This window comes from Schistocerca serialis, chromosome 6, assembly GCF_023864345.2.
Source record: "Schistocerca serialis cubense isolate TAMUIC-IGC-003099 chromosome 6, iqSchSeri2.2, whole genome shotgun sequence".
NCBI lineage: Eukaryota > Metazoa > Arthropoda > Insecta > Orthoptera > Acrididae > Schistocerca > Schistocerca serialis.
This window is the reverse complement of record NC_064643.1, coordinates 22,744,296-22,766,143: the sequence shown is the minus strand read 5'-3', so window position 1 is coordinate 22,766,143 and position 21,848 is coordinate 22,744,296.

Sequence of the window (21,848 nt, the reverse complement as noted above, 5' to 3'; positions counted from 1 at the left end):
AGAAGATTCTCTCATCTTGTATTTAAGTTTTCATTGTGCCTTTTGGATTCAATCCCGATACAATTTCTGTGTTTCATGGTCAATGTGAAGCTCCAAGGGATACGGTAAACCTGCACTGGTGCATCAGAATCTAATACTGGTCTCCCAGGAGCCGCTCAAAGCACAAACTCTTAGAAGATTCACTCTTCTTGTACTTAAATCAGCATTGTGCCTTTTGTATTCAATCCCGATGATATTTCTGTGTCTCATGGTCAATGTGAAGGTCCAAGCTGAAATCGATATAGGTACAGAAAGCTGGCTTAAGCCAGAGATAAATTCTGCCGAAATTTTTACAAAGGTACAGACGGTGTTTAGAAAGGATAGATTGCATGCAACCGGTGATGGAGTGTTCGTCGCTGTTAGTAGTTCTTTATCCTGTAGTGAAGTAGAAGTGGATAGTTCCTGTGAATTAGTATGGGTGGAGGTTACACTAAACAACCGAACTAGGTTAATAATTGGCTCCTTTTACCGACCTCCCGACTCAGCAGCATTAGTGGCAGAACACCTGAGAGAAAATTTGGAATACATTTCACATAAATTTTCTCCGCATGTTATAGTCTTAGGTGGAGATTTCAATTTACCAGATATAGACTGGGACACTCAGATGTTTAGGACGGGTGGTAGGGACAGAGCATCGAGTGACATTATACTGAGTGCACTATCCGAAAATTACCTCGAGCAATTAAACAGAGAACTGACTCGTGGAGATAACATCTCGGACCTACTGATGACAAACACACCCGAACTTTTCGACTCTGTATGTACAGAATAGGGAATCAGTGATCATAAGGCCGTTGCAGGATCCCTGAATATGGAAGTTAATAGGAATATAAAAAAAGGGAGGACGGTTTATCTGTTTAGCAAGAGTAATAGAAGGCAGATTTCAGACTACCTAACAGATCAAAACGAAAATTTCTGTTCCGAAACTGACAATGTTGAGTGTTTATGGAAAAAGTTCAAGGCAATCGTAAAATGCGTTTTAGACAGGTACGTGCCGAGTAAAACTGTGAGGGACGGGAAAAACCCATCGTGGTACAACATCAAAGTTAGGAAACTACTGTGAAAGCAAAGAGAGCTCCACTCCAAGTTTAAACGCAGCCAAAACCTCTCAGACAAACAGAAGCTAAACGATGTCAAAGTTAGCGTAAGGAGGGCTATGCGTGAAGCGTTCATTGAATTCGAAAGTAAAATTCTATGTACCGACTTGACAGAAAATCCTAGGAAGTTCTGGTCTTACGTTAAATCAGTAAGTGGCTCGAAACAGCATATCCAGACACTACGGGGTCATGATGGCATTGAAACAGAGGATGACACGCGTAAAGCTGAAATACTATACACCTTTTTCCAAAGCTGTTTCACAGAGGAAGACCGCACTGCAGTTCCTACTCTAAATCCTCGCACAAACGAAAAAATGGCTGACATTGAAATAAGTGTCCAAGGAATAGAAAAGCAACTGGAATCACTCAAAAGAGGAAAGTCCACTGGACCTGATGGGATACCAATTCGATTCTACACAGAATACGCGAAAGAACTTGCCCCCCTTCTAACAGCCGTGTACCGCAAGTCTCTAGAGGAACGGAGCGTTCCAAATGATTGGAAAAGAGCACAGGTAGTCCCAGTCTTCAAGAAGGGTCGTCGAGCAGATGCGCAAAACTATAGACCAATATCTCTGACTTCGATCTCTTGTAGAATTTTAGAACATGTTTTTTGCTCGCGTATCATGTCATTTCTGGAAACCCAGAATCTACTATGTAGGACTCAACATGGATTCCGGAAACAGCGATCGTGTGAGACCCAACTCGCTTTATTTGTTCATGAGACCCAGAAAATATTAGATACAGGCTCCCAGGTAGATGCTATTTTTCTTGACTTCCGGAAGGCGTACGATACAGTTCCGCACTGTCACCTGATAAACAAAGTAAGAGCCTACGGAATATCAGACCAGCTGTGTGGCTGGATTGAAGAGTTTTTAGCAAACAGAACACAGCATGTTGTTATCAATGGAGAGACGTCTACAGACGTTAAAGTAACCTCTGGCGTGCCACAGGGGAGTGTTATGGGACCATTGCTTTTCACAATATATATAAATGACCTAGTAGATATTGTCGGAAGTTCCATGCGGCTTTTCGTGGATGATGCTGTAGTATACAGAGAAGTAGCAGCATTAGAAAATTGTAGCGAAATGCAAGAAGATCTGCTGCGGATAGGCACTTGGTGCAGGGAGTGGGAACTGACCCTTAACATAGACAAATGTAGTGTATTGCGAAAACATAGAAAGAAGGATCCTTTATTGTATGATTATATGATAGCGGAACAAACACTGGTAGCAGTTACTTCTGTAAAATATCTGGGAGTATGCGTGCAGAACGTTTTGAAGTGGAATGATCACATAAAATTAATTGTTGGTAAGGCGGGTACCAGGTTGAGATTCATTGGGAGAGTGCTTAGAAAATGTAGTCCATCAACAAAGGAGGTGGCTTACGAAACACTCGTTCGACCTATACTTGAGTATTGCTCATCAGTGTGGGATCCGTACCAGATCGGTCTGACGGAGGAGATAGAGAAGATCCAAAGAAGAGCGGCGCGTTTCGTCACAGGGTTATTTGGTAACCGTGATAGCGTTACGGAGATGTTTAATAAACTCAAGTGGCAGACTCTGCAAAAGAGGCGCTCTGCATCGCGGTGTAGCTTGCTCGCCAGGTTTCGAGAGGGTGCGTTTCTGGATGAGGTATCGAGTATATTGCTTCCCCCTACTTATACCTCCCGAGGAGATCACGAATGTAAAATTAGAGAGATTAGAGCGCGCACGGAGGCTTTCAGACAGTCGTTCTTCCCGCGAACCATACGCGACTGGAACAGGAAAGGGAGGTAATGACAGTAGCACGTAAAGTGCCCTCCGCCACACACCGTTGGGTGGCTTGCGGAGTATCAATATAGATGTATATGTAGATGTAGACAGTAAACCTGCACTGATGCATCGGAATCTAATACTGGTCTCCCAGGAGCCGCTCAAACCACAAACTCTTAGAAGATTCACTCTTCTTGTACATAAGTCCGCATTGTCACTCTTGTATTCAATCCCGATGCAATTTCTGTGTTTCATGGTCAATGTGAAGGTCCAAGGGATACAGTAAACCTGCACTGGTGCATCGGAATCTAATACTGGCCTCCCAGAAGATGCTCAAAGCAAAAACTCTTAGAAGATTCTCTCTTCTTGTACTTTAGTCGGCATTGTGCATTTTGTATTCAGTCCCGATGCAATTTCTGTGTTTCATGGTCAATGTGCAGGTCCAAGTGATAAAGTAAACCTGCCCTGGTGCAACGGAATATAATACTGGTCTCCCAGGAGATGCTCAAAGCAAAAACTCTTAGAAGATTCTCTCTTCTTGTACTTTAGTCGGCATTGTGCCTTGTGTATTCAATCCCGATGCAATTTCTGTGTTTCATGGTCAATGTAATGGTCCAATGGATATGGTAAACCTGCACTGGTGCATCGGAATCTAATACTGGTCTCCCAGGAGCCACTCAAAGCACAAATTTTTAGAAGATTCACTCTTCTTTTACTTAAGTCGGCATTGTACCTTTTGTATTAATCTCGATGCAATTTCTGTGTTACATGGACAATGTGAAGGTCCAAAGGATACGGTAAACCTGCAGCGGTGCATCGGAATCTAATACTGGTCTCCCATGAGCCGCTGAAACCACAAGCTCTTAGAAGATTCGCTCTTATTGTACTTTATCCGGCATTGTGCCTTTTGTATTCAATCACGATGCGATTTCTATGTTTCATGGTCAATTTGAAGGTACAAGTTATGCAGTAAACCTTCACTGGTGCATCGGAATCGAATGCTGGTCTCCCAAGAGCCGCTCAAACCACAAACTCTTAGAAAATTTACTCTACTTGTACTTAAGTTGGCATTGTCCTTTTTGTATCCAACCCCGATGCAATTTCTGTGTTTGATAGTCAATGTGAAGGTAAGAGGGATACAGTAAACGTGCACTGGTGCATCGGATTCTAATACTGGTCACCCAGGAGACGCACAAATCACAAACTCTTAGAAGATTCACTCTTCGTGTACTTAAGTCGACATTGTGCCTTTTGCATTCCATCCCGATGCAATTACTGTGCTTCATGGTCAATGTGAAGGTCCAAGGAATACAGTGAACGTGAACTGGTGCATCGGAATCTATTACAGGTCTCCCAGGAGCCGCTCAACCACAAACTCTTAGGTGATTCACTCTTCTTGTACTTAAGTTGGCATTGTGCATTTTGTATTCAATTCCGATGCAATTTCTGTGTTTCATGGTCCACGTGAAGGTCCGAGGGATACAGTAAACCTGCACTGGTGCATAGGAATTTAATACTGGTCTCCCAGGAGCCGCTCAAAGCACAAACTCTTTGAAGATTCATTTTTCTTGTACTTAATTCAGCATTGTGAATTTTGTATACATTTCCGATGCAATTTCTGTGATTCATGCTCAATGTGAAGGTCAAAGGGATACAGTAAACCTGCACTGGGGCATCGCAAACTAATACTGGTCTCCCATGAGCCGCTCAAAGCACAAACTCTTAGAACATTCATTCTTGTTGTACTTAAGTCGGCATTGTCCCTTTTGTATTCAATCCCGAAGCAATTTTTGTGTTTCATGGAGAATGTGAAGGTCCAAGGGATACAGTAAACCTGCACTGGTGCATCGGAATCTAGTACTGGTCTCCCAGGAGCCGCTCAAAGCACAAACTCTTAGAAGATTCACTCTTCTTGTACATAAGTCGGCATTGTGTCTTTTGAATTCAATCCCGATGCAATTTCTGTGTTTGATGGTCAATGTGAAGGTCCAAGGGATACAGTAAACCTGCACTGGTGCATCGTAATCTAATACTGGTCTCCCAGGAGCCGCTCAATGCACAAACTCTTAGAAGACTCACTCTTCTTGTACTTAAGTCGGCATTGTGCCTTTTGTGTTGAATCCCAATGCAATATCTGCGTTTCATGGTCAATGTGAAGCTCCAAGGGATACAGTAAACCAGCACTTGTGCATCGGAAACTAATACTGGTCTCCCAGGAGCCGCTCAAAGCACAAACTCTTGGAAGATTCACTCTTCTTGTACTCAAGACGGCATTGTGCCTTTCGTATTCAATCCCGATGCAATATCTGTGTTTCATGGTCAACGTGAAGGTCCAAAGAATACAGTAAACCTGCACTGGTGCATCGGAATCTTATACTGGTCTCCCAGGGGCCGCTCAAAGCACAAACTCTTTGAAGATTCACTTTTCTTGTACTTAATTCAGCATTGTCCCTTTTGTATACATTCCCGATGGAAATTCTGTGATTCATGCTCAATGTGAAGGTCCAAGGGATACAGTAAACCAGCACTTGTGCATCGGAATCCAATACTGGTCTCCCAGGAGCCGCTCAAAGCACAAACTCTTAGAAGATTCACTCTTCTTGTACTTAAGTCGGCATTGTGTCTTTTGAATTCAATCCCGATGCAATTTCTGTGTTTGATGGTTAATGTGAAGGTCCAAGGGATACAGTAAACCTGCACTGGTGCATCGGAATCTAATACTTGTCTCCCAGGCGCCGCTCAAAGCACAAACTGTTAGAAGATTAACTCTTCTTGTACTTAAGACGGTATTGTGCTTCTTGTATTCAGTCCCGATGCAATTTCTGTGTTAAATGGGCAATGTGAAGGTGCAAGTGATACAGTAAACCTGCACTGGTGCATCGGAATCTAATAATGGTCTGCCAGGAGCCGCTTAAATCTTTAACTCTTAGAAGATTCACTCTTTTTGTACTTAAGTCGGCATTGTGCCTTTTGTATTCAATTCCGATGCAATTTCTGTGTTCCATGGTGAATGTAAAGGTCCAAGGGATACAGTAAACCAGCACTGATGCATCGGAATCTAATACTGGTCTGCCAGGAGCCTCTCAAAGCACAAACTCTTAGAAGATCCACACTTCTTGTACTTAAGTTGGCATTGTGCCTTTTGTATTCAATCCCGATGCAATTTCTGTGTTTCATGGTCAAAGGTAAGGTCCATGGGATACGGTAAACCTGCACTGGTGCGTCGGAAACTAGTACTGGTCTCTCAGGAGCCGCTCAAATCACAAACTCTTAGAAGATTCTCTCATCTTGTATTTAAGTCGGCATTGTGCCTTTTGGATTCAATCCCGATACAATTTCTGTGTTTCATGGTCAATGTGAAGCTCCAAGGGATATAGTTAATCTGCACTGGTGCATCAGAATCTAATACTGGTCGCCCAGGAGCCGCTCAAAGCACAAACTCTTAGAAGATTCACTCTTCTTGTACTTAAATCAGCATTGTGCCTTTTGTATTCAATCCCGATGATATTTCTGTGTCTCATGGTCAATATGAAGGTCCAAGGGATACAGTAAACCTGCACTGGTGCATCGGAATCTAATACTGGTCTCCCAGGAGCCGCTCAAACCACAAACTCTTAGAAGATTCTCTCATCTTGTATTTAAGTTTTCATTGTGCCTTTTGGATTCAATCCCGATACAATTTCTGTGTTTCATGGTCAATGTGAAGCTCCAAGGGATACGGTAAACCTGCACTGGTGCATCAGAATCTAATACTGGTCTCCCAGGAGCCGCTCAAAGCACAAACTCTTAGAAGATTCACTCTTCTCGTACTTAAATCAGTATTGTGCCTTTTGTATTCAATCCCGATGATATTTCTGTGTCTCATGGTCAATGTGAAGGTCCAAGCTGAAATCGTTATAGGTACAGAAAGCTGGCTTAAGCCAGAGATAAATTCTGCCGAAATTTTTACAAAGGTACAGACGGTGTTTAGAAAGGATGGATTGCATGCAACCGGTGATGGAGTGTTCGTCGCTGTTAGTAGTTCTTTATCCTGTAGTGAAGTAGAAGTGGATAGTTCCTGTGAATTATTATGGGTGGAGGTTGCACTAAACAACCGAACTAGGTTAATAATTGGCTCCTTTTACCGACCTCCCGACTCAGCAGCATTAGTGGCAGAACACCTGAGAGAAAATTTGGAATACATTTCACATAAATTTTCTCAGCATGTTATAGTCTTAGGTGGAGATTTCAATTTACCAGATATAGACTGGGACACTCAGATGTTTAGGACGGGTGGTAGGGACAGAGCATCGAGTGACATTATACTGAGTGCACTATCCGAAAATTACCTCGAGCAATTAAACAGAGAACCGACTCGTGGAGATAACATCTCGGACCTACTGATAACAAACACACCCGAACTTTTCGACTCTGTATGTACAGAACAGGGAATCAGTGATCATAAGGCCGTTGCAGGATCCCTGAATATGGAAGTTAATAGGAATATAAAAAAAGGGAGGAAGGTTTATCTGTTTAGCAAGAGTATTAGAAGGCAGATTTCAGACTACCTAACAGATCAAAACGAAAATTTCTGTTCCGAAACTGACAATGTTGAGTGTTTATGGAAAAAGTTCAAGGCAATCGTAAAATGCGTTTTAGACAGGTACGTGCCGAGTAAAACTGTGAGGGACGGGAAAAACCCACCGTGGTACAACATCAAAGTTAGGAAACTACTGTGAAAGCAAAGAGAGCTCCACTCCAAGTTTAAACGCAGCCAAAACCTCTCAGACAAACAGAAGCTAAACGATGTCAAAGTTAGCGTAAGGAGGGCTATGCGTGAAGCGTTCATTGAATTCGAAAGTAAAATTCTGTGGACCGACTTGACAGAAAATCCTAGGAAGTTCTGGACTTACGTTAAATCAGTAAGTGGCTCGAAACAGCATATCCAGACACTACGGGGTCATGATGGCATTGAAACAGAGGATGACACGCGTAAAGCTGAAATACTATACACCTTTTTCCAAAGCTGTTTCACAGAGGAAGACCGCACTGCAGTTCCTACTCTAAATCCTCGCACAAACGAAAAAATGGCTGACATCGAAATAAGTGTCCAAGGAATAGAAAAGCAACTGCAATCACTCAATAGAGGAAAGCCCACTGGACCTGATGGGATACCAATTCGATTCTACACAGAGTACGCGAAAGAACTTGCCCCCCTTCTAACAGCCGTGTACCGCAAGTCTCTAGAGGAACGGAGCGTTCCAAATGATTGGAAAAGAGCACAGGTAGTCCCAGTCTTCAAGAAGGGTCGTCGAGCAGATGCGCAAAACTATAGACCTATATCTCTGACGTCGATCTCTTGTAGAATTTTAGAACATGTTTTTTGCTCGCGTATCATGTCATTTCTGTAAACCCAGAATCTACTATATAGGAATCAACATGGATTCCGGAAACAGCGATCGTGTGAGACCCAACTCGCTTTATTTGTTCATGAGACCCAGAAAATATTAGATACAGGCTCCCAGGTAGATGCTATTTTTCTTGACTTCCGGAAGGCGTTCGATACAGTTCCGCACTGTCGCCTGATAAACAAAGTAAGAGCCTACGGAATATCAGACCAGCTGTGTGGCTGGATTGAAGAGTTTTTAGCAAACAGAACACAGCATGTTGTTATCAATGGAGAGACGTCTACAGACGTTAAAGTAACCTCTGGCGTGCCACAGGGGAGTGTTATGGGACCATTGCTTTTCACAATATATATAAATGACCTAGTAGATATTGTCGGAAGTTCCATGCGGCTTTTCGCGGATGATGCTGTAGTATACAGAGAAGTTGCAGCATTAGAAAATTGTAGCGAAATGCAAGAAGATCTGCAGCGGATAGGCACTTGGTGCAGGGAGTGGGAACTGACCCTTAACATAGACAAATGTAGTGTATTGCGAAAACATAGAAAGAAGGATCCTTTATTGTATGATTATATGATAGCGGAACAAACACTGGTAGCAGTTACTTCTGTAAAATATCTGGGAGTATGCGTGCAGAACGATTTGAAGTGGAATGAGCACATAAAATTAATTGTTGGTAAGGCGGGTACCAGGTTGAGATTCATTGGGAGAGTGCTTAGAAAATGTAGTCCATCAACAAAGGAGGTGGCTTACAAAACACTCGTTCGACCTATACTTGAGTATTGCTCATCAGTGTGGGATCCGTACCAGATCGGTCTGACGGAGGAGATAGAGAAGATCCAAAGAAGAGCGGCGCGTTTCATCACAGGGTTATTTGGTAACCGTGATAGCGTTACGGAGATGTTTAATAAACTCAAGTGGCAGACTGTGCAAGAGAGGCGCTCTGCATCGCGGTGTAGCTTGCTCGCCAGGTTTCGAGAGGGTGCGTTTCTGGATGAGGTATCGAGTATATTGCTTCCCCCTACTTATACCTCCCGAGGAGATCACGAATGTAAAATTAGAGAGATTAGAGCGCCCACGGAGGCTTTCAGACAGTCGTTCTTCCCGCGAACCATACACGACTGGAACAGGAAAGGGAGGTAATGACAGTGGCACGTAAAGTGCCCTCCGCCACACACCGTTGGGTGGCTTGCGGAGTATCAATATAGATGTAGATGTAGATGTAGACAGTAAACCTGCACTGGGGCATCGGAATCTAATACTGGTCTCCCAGGAGCCGCTCAAACCACAAACTCTTAGAAGATTCACTCTTCTTGTACATAAGTCCGCATTGTCACTCTTGTATTCAATCCCGATGCTATTTCTGTGTTTCATGGCCAATGTGCAGGTCCAAGTGATAAAGTAATCCTGCACTGGTGCATCGGGATATAATCTCCCAGGAGATGCTCAAAGCAAAAACTCTTAGAAGATTCTCTCTTCTTGCACTTTAGTCGGCATTGTGCCTTTTGTATTCAATCCCGATGCAATTTCTGTGTTTCATGGTCAATGTAATGGTCCAATGGATATGGTAAACCTGCACTGGTGCATCGGAATCTAATACTGGTCTCCCAGGAGATGCTCAAAGCAAAAACTCTTAGAAGATTCTCTCTTCTTGTACTTTAGTCGGCATTGTGCATTTTGTATTCAGTCCCGATGCAATTTCTGTGTTTCATGGTCAATGTGCAGGTCCAAGTGATAAAGTAAACCTGCCCTGGTGCAACGGAATATAATACTGGTCTCCCAGGAGATGCTCAAAGCAAAAACTCTTAGAAGATTCTCTCTTCTTGTACTTTAGTCGGCATTGTGCCCTGTGTATTCAATCCCGATGCAATTTCTGTGTTTTATGGTCAATGTAATGGTCCAATGGATATGGTAAACCTGCACTGGTGCATCGGAATCTAATACTGGTCTCCCAGGAGCCGCTCAAAGCACAAATTTTTAGCAGATTCACTCTTCTTTTACCTAAGTCGGCATTGTACCTTTTGTATTAATCTCGATGCAATTTCTGTGTTACATGGACAATGTGAAGGTCCAAAGGATACGGTAAACCTGCAGCGGTGCATCGGAATCTAATACTGGTCTCCCATGAGCCGCTGAAACCACAAGCTCTTAGAAGATTCGCTCTTATTGTACTTTATCCGGCATTGTGCCTTTTGTATTCAATCACGATGCGATTTCTATGTTTCATGGTCAATTTGAAGGTACACGTTATGCAGTAAACCTTCACTGGTGCATCGGAATCGAATGCTGGTCTCCCAAGAGCCGCTCAAACCACAAACTCTTAGAAAATTTACTCTACTTGTACTTAAGTCGGCATTGTCCTTTTTGTATCCAACCCCGATGCAATTTCTGTGTTTGATGGTCAATGTGAAGGTAAGAGGGATACAGTAACCGTGCACTGGTGCATCGGATTCTAATACTGGTCACCCAGGAGACGCACAAATCACAAACTCTTAGAAGATTCACTCTTCTTGTACTTAAGTCGACAATGTGCCTTTTGCATTCCATCCCGATGCAATTACTGTGCTTCATGGTCAATGTGAAGGTCCAAGGAATACAGTGAACGTGGAACTGGTGCATCGGAATCTATACAGGTCTCCCAGGAGCCGCTCAAACCACAAACTCTTAGGTGATTCACTCTTCTTGTACTTAAGTTGGCATTGTGCATTTTGTATTCAATCCCGATTCAATTTCTGTGTTTCATGGTCCACGTGAAGGTCCGAGGGATACAGTAAACCTGCACTGGTGCATAGGAATTTAATACTGGTCTCCCAGGAGCCGCTCAAAGCACAAACTCTTAGAAGATTCACTCTTCTTGTACTCAAGACGGCATTGTGCCTTTCGTATTCAATCCCGATGCAATATCTGTGTTTCATGGTCAACGTGAAGGTCCAAAGAATACAGTAAACCTGCCCTGGTGCATCGGAATCTGATACTGGTCTCCCAGGGGCCGCTCAAAGCACAAACTCTTTGAAGTTTCACTTTTCTTGAACTTAATTCAGCATTGTGAATTTTGTATACGTTCCCGACGCAATTTCTGTGATTCATGCTCAATGTGAAGGTCCGAGGGCTACAGTAAACCTGCACTGGTGCATCGGAATCTAATACTTGTCTCCCAGGAGCAGCTCAAACCACAAACTCTTAGAAAATTCACTCTTCTTGTACTTAAGTCGGGACTGTCCCTTTTGTATTCAATCCCGATGCTAATTCTGTGTTTCAAGGTCAATGTGAAGGTCCAAGGGATACAGTAAACCGGAACTGGTGCATCGGAATCCAATACTGGTGTCCGAGAAGCTATTCAAAGCACAATCTCTTAAAAGATTTGCTCTTCTTGTACCTAAGTCGGCACTGTCCCTTTTTAATTCAATGCCGATGCAATTTCGATGTTTCATGGTCAATGTGAAGGTCCAAGGGATACAGTTAACCTGCACTGGTGCATCGGAATCTAATACTGGTCTCCCAGGAGCCGTTCAAAACACTAACTCTTAGAAAATTCACTCTTCTTGTACTTAGGTCGGCATCGTTCCTTTTGTATTCAATCCCGATGAAATTTCTGTGCTTCATGGTTAATGTGAAAGTCCAAGGGATGCTGCAAACCTGCACCGGTGCATCGGAATCTAATACTGGTCCCCCAAGGAGCCGCTCAAAGCAAAAACACTTAGAACATTCATTCTTCTTGTACTTAAGTCGGCATTGTTCCTTTCGTATTCAATCCCGATGCAATTTCTGTGTTTCATGGTCAATGTGAAAGTCCAAGGGATACAGTTAACCTGCACTGGTGCATCGGAATCTAATACTGGTCTCCCATGGGCCGCTCAAAGGTCACACTCTTAGAAGATACACTCTTCTTGTACTTAAGTCGGCATTGTGCCTTTTGTATTCAATCCCGATGCAATGTCTGTGTTCCACGGTGAATGCAAAGGTCCAAGGGATACAGTAGGACAGCACTGGTGCATCGGAATCTAACACTGGTCTGCCGGGAGCCTCTCAAAGCACAAACTCTTAGGAGATTCACTCTTCTTGTACTTAAGTTGGCATTGTCCCTTTTGTATTCAATCCCGATGCAATTTTTGTGTTTCATGGTCAAAGTGAAGGTCCAAGGGATACGGGAAACCTGCACTGGTGCGTTGGAATCTAGTACTGGTGTCCCAGGAGCCGCTCAATGCACAAACTCTTAGAAGATTTACTGTGCTTGTACTTTAGTCGGCATTGTCCTTTTTGATTTCAATCCCGATGCAATTTCTGTCTTTCCTGGTTAATGTGATGGTCCAAGGGAAACAGTAAACCTGCACTGGTGCATCGGAATCTAATACTGGTCTCCCATCGAGCCACTCAAAGCACAAACTCTTAGAAGATTCACTCTTCTTGTACTTAAGTCAGCATTGTGCTTTTGGATTCAATCCCAATGCAGTTTCTGTGATACATGGTCAATGTGAAGGTCCAAGGGATACGGTAAGCTTCCACTGGCGCATCGGAATCTAATACTGGTCTCCCAGGTGCCGCTCAAACCACAAACTCTTAGAAAATTCACTCTTCTTGTACTTAAGTCGGCATTGTCCCTTTTGATTTCAATCCCGATGCAATTTCTGTCATTCATGGTCAATGTGAATGTCAAAGGGATACAGCAAACCTGCACTGGCGCCCGGAATCTAATACTTTTCTCCCAGGAGACGCTCAAATCACAAACTCTTAAAAGATACACTGAACTTGTACTTATTCGGCATTGTGCCTTTTGTATTCAATCCCAATGCAATTTCTGTGTTTCATTGTCAATGTGAACGTCCAAGGGGTACAGTAAACCTCCAATGGTGCATCGTAATCTGAAACTGGTCTCCCAGGAGCCGCTCAAACCACAACCTCTTAGAGGATTCACTCTTCTTGTACTTAAGTCGGCATTGTCCCTCTTGCATTCAATCCCGATGCAATTTCTGTATTTTATGGTCAATGTGAAGGTCCAAGGGATACAGTAAACGAGCACAGGTAAATCGGAATCTTATCCTGGTCTCCCAGGAACCGCTCAAAGCACAAAATCTTAGAAAATTCACTCCTCTTGTACTTAAGTCAGCATTGTGCTTTTTGTATTCAATTCCGATGCAATTTCTGTGTTTCATGGTCAATGTGAAGGTCCAAGGGATACAGTAAACCTGCACTGGTACAACGAAATCTAATACTGGTCTCCCAGGAGCCTCTAGAATCTCAAACTCTAAGAAAATTCACTCTTTTTGTATTTAAGTCGGCATTGTCTCTTTGGTTTTCAGTCCCGAAGTAATTTCTGTATTTCATTGTCATTGTTTTCATGTGTTTCATGGCGAACGTTAAGGTCCAAAAGATACAGTAAACCTGCACTGGTGCACCGGAATCCAATACTGGTCCCCAAGGAGCCGCTCAATGTAGAAACTCTTAGAAGATTAACTCTTCTTGTACATCAGTCGCCATTGTGACATTTGGATTCAATCCCGATGTAATTTCTGAGCTCCATGGTCAATGTGAAGGACCAAGGTATACAGTAAACCTGCACTGGTGCATCGGAATCTAATACTGGTCTCCCAGCAGCCGCTCAAACCACAAATTCTTAGTGGGTTCACACTTCTTGTACTTAAGTCGGCTTTGCCCCTCTTGTATTCAATCCCGATGCAATTTCTGTGTTTCATGGTCAATGTGAAGGTCCAAGGGATACAGTAAACCTGCCCTGTTGCATCGGAATCTAATACTGGTCTCCCATGAGCCGCTCAAATCACAAATTCTTAGAAGGTTCACTCTTCTTTTACTTAAGTCTGCATTGTGCGTTTGTATTCAATCCCAATGCAATTTCTGCGCTTCATGGTGCATCGGAGTTTAATACTGGTCCCGCAGGAGCCCCAAAAAACCACAAACTCTTAGAAAATTCACTCTTATTGTAATTAAGTCGGCTTTGTGCCTTTTGTATTCAACCCCGATGCAATTTCTGCGCTTCATGGTCAATGTGAAAGTCCAAGGGATACAGTAAACCTGCACTGGTGCATCCGAATCTAATACTTGTCTCCCAGGAGCCGCTCAAAGCAAGAACACTTAGAAGAATCACTCTTCTGGTACTTAAGTCGGCATTGTCCCTTTTGTAATCGACACCGATGCTATTTCTGTGTTTCATGGTGAACGTGACGGTCCAAAAGAAGCAGTAAACGTGCAATGGTGCATCGTAATCTAATACTGGTCCCAAAGGAGCCGCTCACAAACTCTTAGAAGATTCACTCTTCTTGTACTTAAGTCGACAATGTGCCTTTTGCATTCCATCCCGATGCAATTACTGTGCTTCATGGTCAATGTGAAGGTCCAAGGAATACAGTGAACGTGAACTGGTGCATCGGAATCTATACAGGTCTCCCAGGAGCCGCTCAAACCACAAACTCTTAGGTGATTCACTCTTCTTGTACTTAAGTTGGCATTGTGCATTTTGTATTCAATCCCGATGCAATTTCTGTGTTTCATGGTCCACGTGAAGGTCCGAGGGATACATTAAACCTGCACTGGTGCATAGGAATTTAATACTGGTCTCCCAGGAGCCGCTCAAAGCACAAACTCTTAGAAGATTCACTCTTCTTGTACTCAAGACGGCATTGTGCCTTTCGTATTCAATCCCGATGCAATATCTGTGTTTCATGGTCAACGTGAAGGTCCAAAGAATACAGTGAACCTGCCCTGGTGCATCGGAATCTGATACTGGTCTCCCAGGGGCCGCTCAAAGCACAAACTCTTTGAAGATTCACTTTTCTTGAACTTAATTCAGCATTGTGAATTTTGTATTCGTTCCCGATGCAATTTCTGTGATTCATGCTCAATGTGAAGGTCCAAGGGCTACAGTAAACCTGCACTGGTGCATCGGAATGTAATACTTGTCTCCCAGGAGCAGCTCAAACCACAAACTCTTAGAAAATTCACTCTTCTTGTACTTAAGTCGGGACTGTCCAATTTGTATTCAATCCCGATGCTAATTCTGTGTTTCAAGGTCAATGTGAAGGTCCAAGGGATACAGTAAACCTGCACTGGTGCATCGGAATTTAATACTGGTCTCCCAAGAGCCGCTCATAGCACAAACTCATAGAAAATTCACTCCTCTTGTACTTAAGTCGGCATTGTCCGTTTCGTATTCAATCCCGGTGCAATTTCTGAGTTTCATGGTCAATGTGAAGGTCCAAGGGATACAGTAAACCTGCGCTGGTGCATCAGAATCTAAGACGGTACTCCAAGGAGCCGCTCAAACCACAAACTCTCAGAAAATTCACTCTTCTTGTAGTTAAGTCGGCATAGTCCCTTTCGCATTCGATCCCGATGCAATTTCCGTGTTTCATGGTCAAAGTGAAGGTCAAACGCATACAGAAAACCTGCACTGGTGCATCTGAGTCTGATACTGTTCTCCCATGTGCCGCTCAAAGCTCAAATTCTTAGAAGATTCACTCTGCTTGTACTTAAGTCGTCATTGTGCCTATCGTATTCAATCCCGATGCGATATCTGTGTTTCATGGTCAATTTGAAGGTCCAAGGGATACAGTCAACGTGCACTGGTGCATCGGAGTCTAATACTGGTCTCCCAGGAGCCGCTCAATCCACAAACTCTGAGAAAATTCACTCTTCTTGTAATTATGTCGGCTTTGTGCCTTATGTATTCAACCCCGATGCGATTTCTGTGCTTCATGGTCAATGAGAAAGTCCAAGAAATACAGTAAACCTCCATTGGTGCATCGGAATCTAATACTGGTCTCACAAGTAACCGCTCAAAGCACGAACACTTAGAAGATTCACTCTTTTTGTATTTAAGTCGCCGTTGTTTCTTTGTATTCAATCCCGATGCAATTTCTATGTTTCATGGTCGATGTGTAGGTCCAAGGGATACAGTAAACCTGCACAGCTGCATCGCATTCAAATACTGGTCGCTCAGGAGCCGCTCGAAGCACAAACTCTTAGATGACTCACTCTTCTTGTACGTCAGTCGGCATTGTGCATTTTGTAATCAATCCCGATGCAATTTCTGTGTTTTATGGTCAATGTGAAGGTCAAAGGGATACGGAAAACCTGCACAGGTGCATCTGAATCTAATACTGGTCTCCCATGAGCCGCTCAAGGCAAAAATTCTTGAGAGATTCACTCTTCTTGTACTTAAGTCGGCATTGTGCCTTTTGTATTCAATCCCGATGCGATTTCTGTTTTTCATGGTCAATAACAGGGTCCAAGGGATACAGTAAACCTGCACTGGTGCCTCGGTATCTAATACTGGTCTCTCAGGAGCCGCTCAAAGCACAAACTCATAGAAGACTCACTCTTCTTGTATTTAAGTTTTCATTGTGCTTTTCTATACAATCCCGATGCAATATCTGTGTTTCATGGTCAATGTGAAGGTCCAAGGGAAACGGTAAACATGCACTGGTGCATCGGAATCTGATACTGGTATCCCATGAGCCGCTCAAGGCAAAAATTCTTGAAAGATTCACTCATCTTGTACTTAAGTCGTCATTGTGCTCTTAGTATAATATCCCGATGCAATTTCTTTGTTTCATGGTCAATGTGAAAGTCCAAGGGATAAAGTAAAAATGCACTGGTGCATCGGAATCTAATACTCGTCTGCCAGGAGCCGCTCAAATCACAAACTCTTAGAAGATTCACTCTTCTTGTACTTTAGTTGGCATTGTGCCTTTTGTAATCAATCCCGATGCAATTTCTTTGTATCATGGACATTGTGAAGGTCCAAGGGATACAGTAAACCTGCACTGGTGCATCGGAATTTATTACTGGTCACCCAGGAGACGCTCAAAGCACAAACTCATAGAAAATTCACTGTCCTTGTACTTAAGTCGGCATTGTCCCTTTTGTATTCGTTACCGATGACACTTCCGCGTTTCATGGTCAAAGTGAAGGTCAAACGCATACCGAAAACGTGCACTGGTGCATCTGAGTCTGATACTGTTCTCCCATGAGCAGCTCAAATCTCAAATTCTTAGAAGATTCACTCATCTATTACTTAAGTCGTCATTGTGCCTTATGTATTCAACCCCGATGCAATTTCTGTGCTTCATGGTCAATGAGAAAGTCCAAGGAATACAGTAAACCTGCATTGGTGCATCGGAATCTAATTCTGGTCTCACAAGTAGCCGCTCGAAGCACGAACTCTTAGCACATTCACTCTTCTTGTATTTAAGTCGCCGTTGTGCCTTTTGTATTCAATCCCGATGCAATTTCTATGTTTCATGGTCGATGTAAAGGTCCACAGGATACGTTAAACCAGCACTAGTGCTACGGAATCTATTACTGGTATCCCAGGAGCCGCTCAAAGCACAAACTCGCAGAAGATTCACACTTCTTTTACTTAAGTCGGCATTGTCCGTTTTGGTTTCAATCCCGATGCAATTTCTGTCTTTCATAGTCAATGTGAAGGTCCAAGGGATACAGTAAACCTGCGCAGCTGCATCGGAATCAATTATTGGTCTCTCAGGAGCCGCTCGAAGCATAAACTCTTAGATGACTCACTCTTCTTGTACGTCAGTCGGCATTGTGCATTTTGTAATAAATCCCGATGCAATTTCTGTGTTTCTTGGTCAATGTGAAGGTCAAACGGATACAGAAAACCTGCACTGGTGCATCTGAATCTAATACTGGGCTCCCATGAGCCGCTCAAGGCAAAAATTCTTTGAAGATTCACTCTTCTTATACTTAAGTCGGCATTGTGCTTTTGTATACAATCCCTATGCTATTTCTGTTTTTCATGGTCAATATGAGGGTCCAAGGGATACAGTAAACCTGCACTGGTGCCTCGGAATCTAATATTGGTCTCCCAGGAGCCGCTCAAAGCACAAACTCATAGAAGACTCACTCTTCTTGTATTTAAGTCGGCATTGTGCTTTTCTATACAATCCCGATGCAATATCTGTGTTTCATGGTCAATGTGAAGGTCCAAGCGATACAGTAAACCTGCACTGGTGCATCGGAAACTAACACTGGTCTCCCATGAGCCGCTCAAAGCACAAACTCTCAGAAGATTCACTCTTCTAGTACTAAAGTCTGCATTGTCCCTTTTGATTTATATCTCGATGCAAGTTCTGTCTTTCATGGCCAATGTGAAAGTCCAAGGGGTGCAGTAAACCTGCACAGCTGCATCGGAAACAAATACAGGTCTCCCAGGAGCCGCTCGAAGCAAAAACTCTTAGAAGATTCACTCTTCTTGTACTTAAGTCGGCATTGTCCCTTTCGTATTCAATCCCGATGCAATTTCTGTGTTTCATGTTCAATGTGAAGGTCCAAGGGATACGGTAAACCTGCACTGAAGCATAGGATCCTAATACTGGTCTCCCAAGCAACCGCTCAAAGCACGAACTCTTAGAAGATTCATTCTTCTTGTACTTAAATCGCCGTTGTACCTTTTGTATTCAATCCCGATGCAATATCTATGTTTCATGGTCAATGGGAAGGTCCAAGGGATACGTTAAACCAGCACTGGTGCATCGGAATCTAATACTGGTATTCCAGGAGCCGCTCAAAGCACAAACTCACAGGAGATTCACTCTTCTTGTACTTAAGTCGGCATTGTCCCTTTTGATTTCAACCACGATGCAATTTCTGTGCTTCATGGTCAATGAGAAACTCCAAGGGATACAGTAAACCTGCATTGGTGCATCGGAATCTAATACTGGTCTTCCAAGTAGCCGCTCAAAGCACGAACTCTTAGAAGATTCACTCTTCTTGTATTTATGTCGCTGTTGTGCCTTTTGTATTCAATCCCGATGCAATTTCTATGTTTCATGGTCAATGTGAAGGTCCAAGGGATACGTTAAACCAGCACTGCTGCATCGGAATTTAATACTAGTATCCCACGAACCGCTCAAACACAAACTCTCAGAAGATTCACTCTTCTAGTACTCAAGTCGGCATTGTCCCTTTTGGTTTCAAAACCGATGCAATTTCTATCTTTCATGGTCAATGTGAAGGTCCAAGGTACACAGTAAACCTACACAGCTGCATCGCAATCAAATACTGGTCTCCCAGGAGCCGCTCGAAGCACAAATTCTTAGAAGAATCACTCTTCTTGTACTTCAGTCAGCATTGTGCATTTTGTATTCAATTCCGATGCAATGTCTGTGTTTCATCGTCAATGTGACGGTCCAAGGGATACAGTAAACCTACAGTGGTGCATCGGAATCTAATACTGGTCTCCCTGGAGCCGTGCAAAGCTCAAAATCTCAGAAGATTCACTTTTCTAGTACTTAAGGCGGCATTGTCCCTTTTGTCTTCCATCCCGATGCAATTTGTGTGTTTCATGGTCAATGTGAAAGTCCAAGGGATACAGTAAACCTGCAGTGGTGCCTCGGAATCTAATACTGGTCTCCCAGAAGCCGCTCAAAGCACAAACTCATAGAAGACTCACTCTTCTTGGACTTAAGTCGGCATTGTGCTTTTCTATACGATCCTGATGCAATATCTGTGTTTCATGGTCAATGTGAAGGTCCAAGGGATACAGTAAACCTGCACTGGTGCATCGGAATCTAATACTGGTCTCCCATTAGACGCTCAAAGCACAAACTCTTAGAAGATTCACTCTTCTTGTACTTAAGTCGGCATTGTGCCTTTTTTATTCAATCCCGACGCAATATCTGTGTCTCATTGTTAATGTGAAGGTCCATGGGATAAAGTAAACCTGCACTGGTGCATCAGAAACTAGTACTGGTTTCCTAGGAGCTGCTCAAAGCACAAACTCTTAGAGGAATCACTCTTCTTGTACTTAAGTCGGCATTCTGCCATCTGTATTCAATCCCGAAGCAAATTCTTTGTATCATGGTCAATGTGAAGGAGCAAGGGATACTGTAAACCTGCACTGGTGCATCGGAAAACTAATACTGGACTCCCAGGAGCTGCTCAAAGCACAAACTCGTAGAAGATTAAATCTTCTTGCACTTAAGTCGGCATTGTCCCTTTCGTATTTAATCCCGATGCAATTTGTGTGTTTCATGGTCAATGTGAAAGTCCAAGGGATACAGTAAACCTGCAGTGGTGCCTCGGAATCTAATACTGGTCTCCCAGAAGCCGCTCAAAGCACAAACTCATAGAAGACTCACTCTTCTTGGACTTAAGTCGGCATTGTGCTTTTCTATACGATCCTGATGCAATATCTGTGTTTCATAGTCAATGTGAAGGTCCAAGGGATACAGTAAACCTCCACTGGTGCATCGGAATCTAATACAGGTCTCCCAGGAGCCGCTCAAACCACAAACTCTTAGAAAATTCACTCTTCTTGTACTTCAGTCGGCATTGTCCCTTTTGTTTTCAATCTCGATGCAATTTCCGTGTTTCATGGTCAAAGTGAAGGTCAAACGGATACAGAAAACCTGCACTGGTGCATCTGAATCTAATACTGGTCTCCCATGTGCCGCTCAAAGCACAAATTCTTGTTAGATTCACTCTTCTTGTACTTAAGTCGGCTTTGTGCCTTTTGTATTCATCCCCGATGCATATTCTGTGCTTCATGGTCAATGAGAAAGTCCATGGGATACAGTAAACCTGCATTGGTGCATCGGAATCTAATACTGGTCTCCCAAGTAGCAGCTCAAAGCACGAACTCTTAGAAGATTCACTCTTCTTGTATTTAAGTCGCCGTTGTGCCTTTTGTATTCAATCCTGATGCAATTTCTATGTTTCATGGTCAATGTGAAGGTCCTAGGGATACGCTAAACCAGCACTGGTGCATCTGAATCTAATACTAGAATCCCTGGAGCCGCTCAAAGCACACACTCTCAGAAGATTCACAATTCTAGTACTTAAGTCGGCATTGTCCCTTTTGGTTTCAATCTCGATGCAATTTCTGTCTTTCATGGTCAATGTGAAGGTCCAAGGTATACAGTAAACCTTAACAGCTGCATCGGAATCAAATACTGGTCTCCCAGGAGCCGCTCGAAACACAAACTCTTAGAAGATTCTCTCTTCTTGTACTTCAGTCGGCATTGTGCATTTTGTATTGATTCTCGATGCAATCTCTGTGTTTCATCGTCAATGTGACGGTCCAAGGGATACAGTAAACCTGCACTGGTGCATCGGAATCTAATACTGGTATCCGAGTAGCCGCTCAAACCACAAACTCTCAGAAGATTCGCTCTTCTTGTACTTAAGTCTGCATTGTCCGTTTTGATTTATATCCCGATGCAAGTTCTGTCTTTCATGGTCAATGTGAAGGTCCAAGGGATGCAGTAAACCTGCACAGCTGCATAGGAATCAAATACTGGTCTCCCAGGAGCCGCTCGAACCACAAACTCTTAGATGAGTCACTCTTCTTGTACGTCAGTCGGCATTGTGCATTTTGTAATCAATCCCGATGCAATTTCTGTGTTTCATGGTCAATGTGAAGGTCAAACGGATACAGAAAACCTGCATTGGTGCATCTGAATCTAATACTGGTCTCCCATGAGCCGCTCAAGGCAAAAATTCTCAGAAGATTCACTCGTCTTGTACTTAAGTCGGCATTGTGCTTTTGTATTCAATCCCGATGCGATTTCTGTGTTTCATGGTAAATATGAGGGTCGAAGGGA